The sequence below is a fragment of the Argopecten irradians genome, chromosome 2, assembly GCF_041381155.1.
Source record: "Argopecten irradians isolate NY chromosome 2, Ai_NY, whole genome shotgun sequence".
NCBI lineage: Eukaryota > Metazoa > Mollusca > Bivalvia > Pectinida > Pectinidae > Argopecten > Argopecten irradians.
This window is the reverse complement of record NC_091135.1, coordinates 3022814-3028813: the sequence shown is the minus strand read 5'-3', so window position 1 is coordinate 3028813 and position 6000 is coordinate 3022814.

Sequence of the window (6000 nt, the reverse complement as noted above, 5' to 3'; positions counted from 1 at the left end):
TTTCTGACGACATAAATAATAACATGGAATGAAATTTGTACACCGAATTAACATTTTTGTGATAATTCAATATGAAATGTGTATATTTGCTTAACATATCGTTTGTTTTGATCCCAAATTGTGCAAAATAAAAAGTTCAGATGTTCCTTTGAAGATGTATTTGTGTTTGTGTTACTTTTGTCCCTATTTATTGTCTCTAAAGCATTTTTTCTTTTGACTGAAAATACAGATTATCAAAAGATGTAACGGAAGACACAAAAAATCTGAAAACATTGATAAACCGTTTTCTATGCATATATTTTCGAAATAGAAATTCTGAAAAATCTGTAAAAAAATATATATTTACTTCTGTGGCATACTGAACTAAGAGATCATCAAAAAACCGGCTGTAAGTGTACTAGAGTTAGCTCCCGTGGTACGGATTCGGGGATCTTGAGACTGGTTGAACGCCATCGCCATGATACATGATAAAGGCAAGATTTTGCATATGCATCAACTAAATCTTTAAAATTCCTTTGCAATTTCAATCATATGTGTATAATTTATTACGAGAAAACAATAAATATCATGAAAAGTCTTTAAATAGCTAGTATGCATCAAAATTAATGAAATTTCACGGTTGATTACGGCGTACAAGAAATCACCTCTCGAAAAACGAATATTCGCAATTATTAGAAAAATAAAGAAAATTGTGCGTTGATATTTGACACAGTGATGTAAAATTGGATTCCAAATCTAACTGTACCAAAATCATTATCGTAGCGTGTTTTATTTTTACTGGTACGGGGATCGGGTACGGTATCGGTGACGGCGTACACGAAATCACCTCCACCGAAATTATCCTTCTGCGAATGGACCTTGCAAGTCGCAACGCCGTACTATATATCTAAATACGAAATATTTCCACTATTATATAATAAAAACATTATGAAAACAATTTAACATATGTCCATATTATTTATGATCAACTGCAAACTTAAAATATTTTAACCGGAACTAACAACAACATACCACTTTACGGCAATGTAATGTAGTGAAATTGCCCAGGGATGTCAAGCGTCCCAAAGACCCCTGACCGGACACTACCGTAAGTGACGTCGGGGCTCCCGCTTGAGCCCCAGTTCCAGACCTAGCCCCAACCTAAACGAACGACCACCTCTGTATTGGAGCTATTTGGAGCCATACACAGCCCAACGATGGCGTCTACGCTTGCCGTCGAGCCCGCGACGCGGAGTAGGTGAGCCAGTCATTCAGCGGACTGTGTTACATTCAGTTTTCACAACATTGGCGACGAGGATAAACTGGTCGGGGACGACTATGTGTGAACCAGGTGCGCGGTAGCACGTCGTAGTAGCACACACGTGTACCCCAAGGACTAGTATATTGCGAGTTGGTACTGTTGTTATTTGTATAGGTTTATTTTTTCATTAATATTTACAAAGCAACCATTTTTCGGCCCTGTATTTTGTATTACGGGTTTTTTTTTTGTGTGTTAAATTAATTTTGGAAGGTGAATATTTAGTGGCATCTCAGAGCGAGACTCGCACTGGGTACTTCCGCTAATAAACTTCCTGTTTCCGGTTGCTATATTCAGCTGATATTGTTTACATTTTGACATATCTGAGTGTGATTGCTGTGATACTATGATATTGTAGTATTTATTAACTTTTGTGCTCATATTTTACTGGTTGGTTTTCTAAATTGAACTAACTGTTTATGAATATACCGCAGTCTCCCGAAACACGCACCTCGCACAACATACACGCAACACAGCGCATACATGGGAGGCCGTCCTTACATGACCATAGCTGTTAATAGGACGTTAATTAATCAAACAAACAAACAAACAAATAATAAGAGAGGTGTGATATTCACATATTTCTTCTTAGAATTTCTGTCGATGTCGATAGGATTTTGACGTTATTTTATTTTTTATTTTTTTTATCAAACCATCCAGTAACACGCACCACTCACTAGGGGTAATTTTTCATTATTTATACTTGACACTGTGTTTATATTTTTTTTGTATGAAATAAAACAGTATACACTTGTATAATCTGTCGGTACCGATAGCAGTTATACTTCTATAAAGTGTTATCTTTATTTCTATTACAATTGTATTTATAATCGGGTTACGATTATAAGAATTGGATAATTTGTTTGTCGGTGTCGACATCAAAATTTCCTTACATTATCTGTGATCGGTTTCCATTAAAGACGATTACAGTTATTTTCCCCACATTTTGTCAATATAAGGAGGGGAGGAGTGTGGTGATATCATTTCAGCACTCTACTCTGTACCTTACACAGAACTCCTGGGATATTGTCTTCATTTTTGGGTTAACCTTAAATATACATATTAGTCAGCATGGCTAGAAGACCGACCCCAGTCTATCCATTACGAATCAATTTCTGTCAGGAGGAGGATTTCCATATACTTCCCCGTGTTGGTAAAAATATGGCAAAGGAGATCAGTAGGTTTAAGGACCTCTACGGCAACATTACACCGAAGTCCCTGTCACAGATACCCAATATGAAGATCACAAGGTCATTGTTTGACCTGATTGACTTTACACCAAACCCTAAACTATCTGGTCTCGATGTCGAACCAGGTATTAGAACAACATCCAAGACTTTTGCGGAGAGGGTAAATGCTGTATTAGATAGCTGGGAAAACAATGCACAGAGCAAAAGTCGAAAAGTGTTGGATGTGACAGATGAGTGTACACACAGTGACAACCTTTCATTCAGAAAATCCACCAAGCCATCCAGCAAGTACAATCTCGACAGCGAGGATAATTCATCATCACGTATGTCACACTTACGTCGACATACATCCAGACGATTCCAGTCACCTCTAGTCTCCACTAGACGGTCTCGTCGAGTGGATTCATCTCACTCAGATTCGGACTCGGACTGGGACAGATGCTATCGCTATTCGCACAGAAGGCCACGTCGGGATACGACACCATCTGGTAGCGATAGTGATGATGATGATGTTGATTATGGTCGGAGATCAACCAAATCTCGAGACTGGGATACACGCTATAGGAGCAGAAGGCCATATCGGAATATGACACCATCTGATAGCGATAGTGATGATGATGTTGATTATGGTCGGAGATCGACCAAATCTCGCAACGGGGATAAACGTTATAGGTGCAGAAGGCCACGTTGGGATACGACGCCATCTGATAGCGATAGTGATATTGATTGTGGTCGGAGATCGACCAAATCTCAGCGAAGTCTCCATCCCCCGACTTTACCTAAGGCATTGCAATTCAATGGGACCTCTGATTGGTTATTATTCAAAAAGAGGTTTACCAGATATGCGGATAATGCGGGATTGAGCAACCAAGCACGCAAAGATGCATTGTGTGGGGCCATGGCCGGTAAAGCTAGGGATTTCTACAGTGCAGTCATGAAAATGGATGACGAGATTTCCTATAGAAGACTCCTCCGTCAATTTGACTGCCGGTTTAAATCGGATGAATCACCAGAGACCGCACAGACCAAGTTTCAGCTTGCGGAGCAACGCAAAGACGAAGACCTATATGATTTGGGGGATAGGATCCTGTCACTAGCATCAAAGGCATTTCGTGATCGACCTGAAGTGTGTGTTGAGAACCAAGCAATATTCCATTTTTGCCTTGGATGTAGAGATCAAGAGGCTGGATTGTATGCAGGCATGGGTAAACATAAATCCATTGATAAGGCAATAGATGCGATGAAGCGGTACCAATGCACACATAGAAGGCAAGAGAGGCAGATGAGGGACTCTATCTCAAACAGGTACAAGACAGCATCTCGCCAGCCATGCAGCAGACAGACTAAACTTGAGGACAGCTGGTCATCTTCAACATCGTCTTCCAGTGAGGACGAAGATACTCCATATCCTTCAGCAAAAGATGTCAAATCACGACACAGCGATCTACGCCACGGTGACGTGACAAAAACTAAATTGCAGTCCTCTATGAAACCGATGACGGGTCATGAGAGATGCTTGGCTGCACCAGAGGATAAATTAACCAAAGCTAGGGATACAATGATTACCAAGATCCCTGCAATCCTCGACAAGTCAGAGCGCAATGCAAAGAATGACCGGAGTCGGTCATCTGCACCAGCAGGACAGGGTTATGGATCTGGCCAGCCCCGATATTCTAGTAAAGAATGTCCCAGTAAGATGGGACATAAACTAAAGTTATCAACAGTTGACGAGCTAAAGGTTGAAAATATTATTGTGGCTGGTTCCATGGTAGATTCCACAGGAAATGGTTCAGAGATTGACTCTAGACTCTCACTAAGTTCAAAACAGAGGTTAAAAGAACAGTTTAAGAGAATTGCAGAATATGCTGGTATCAGTGATATGTGCAGGATCAGTGTCACTCCAGAGGAGGTTGCTCCACCGGACTCGGAGGCTAAAGTACACAGCCAGACATGTCTATGCCCAAACAGTTACATACATTTTGGAGTCCCTCACATCTGAAGAAATTGGTGGGGGAGGAGATAAGGAGGTGATTATGTTTTATAGTTATAGTCCCAGACCAACTCTGATGAAATTGGTAGGGGAGGAAGTGAAGGATGTCATTATTCATAAGGACACTCGAGTGAAGGCCAGTGTGGTGGTCAGCCTACCTGATGAGGTACAGGATCGTGGAAAGGAGGTCATTATTCCTGTGGACATTCAAGGAATAGTCAGCCTTAAGGTAAATAGGCCTGAATATGTTCATGGTCGTGAAACTGTCATTCAGAGGCTGCTAGCTCTGGTGGCACCCTCTCATATGAAAACCATAAGTGCAAACCCAGAGCCGGTGTCGGTTTTATCCCTGCAGAAGGGTCCCCCACTTATGTCAGGATATCCAATGATTCTCATACAAAAGAGTCCAGCTGCACTTCTTCATGACCTAGATGGCTCATATGTCCTTGATATCGAGCCTATTGCTCCAACATACAAGAGGGACCCCCAGAGATATCTCGCCAGATTGTTGATGTCGGAATGGCAGAGCCCTATACTATGGAGGCCTCGGGACCGAGAAGGGTTGTTGAGCTGCAGTCATTTCGGCGTACTCTCTATGCTAGTTTAGCTAGGGGGTGTCCAGCTTCCCCTGACATCTCGATGGATAAGGCTTCATGTCCAAGCCCTGCCGGGGCCAAAGAACCACGAAGCCTAAATAAGGCTCACCAGGAAACTGTGTCGTATTCCCGAGGGCGGGAACACAGATCAGATCCTGCGGTAGCAGTGACCTTGGTCTTAAGACAAGGTTAGGTTCAGCAGACTGAGGGAAGACTGATCAGTTGCTATCAGAAGAGATCGCCTGAGTATCTGGGATCAAGGCCTGAACAGAACAAAGCAAAGGAGTGTTTGGAACCGTTGTCCACGCAACAAGGTAATAGGAATTGCTGTGTCCCCTTGAAAGGATCCAAGAAGGACTGCTTGGGTTTGACGGCAGCGTTAAGGCCTCAAGTGGCAATTCATGATTACCTGAATCACATCAACCAATACCGACTGATTTCTCAGGCAACAAAGGTACGAAGGAAAGCCATAATCAATGTATGTCGGACCCTGGACAAACCAATACCTGATTGGGTCATTACGGACCTGTTGAACAGTGCAAAGGCCCTAATGCACCGGCAATACCCGACGGTGACCACCACAGCTGAGCCAAATACTGCAGTACCAGAGCTCATGGAGACTTATGGGCCAACCATCTCTCAGCCAGCCCTTTTATCATCGGTACACGATGACATATGTTTCCACCCTAAATATGTTGGGGTATCACTAGAAGAGGAAATGGAAGACTATCAACCTATGACAGCCCCTTCCCTGTAGACAAGACCTGTGGTAGACTTTGGTTATCAGAAACCACATTGGTACTGGACGTAAAGGATTCCCTTGAGGCTGGTACCGCCCGAGGGTATCGGGAGAGTAGCGGTGTTCTGTAACCTTAACAACTACCCTACCAAAGTTGAGATCTCCCAGACCAACAGGGAGGGTTTCCA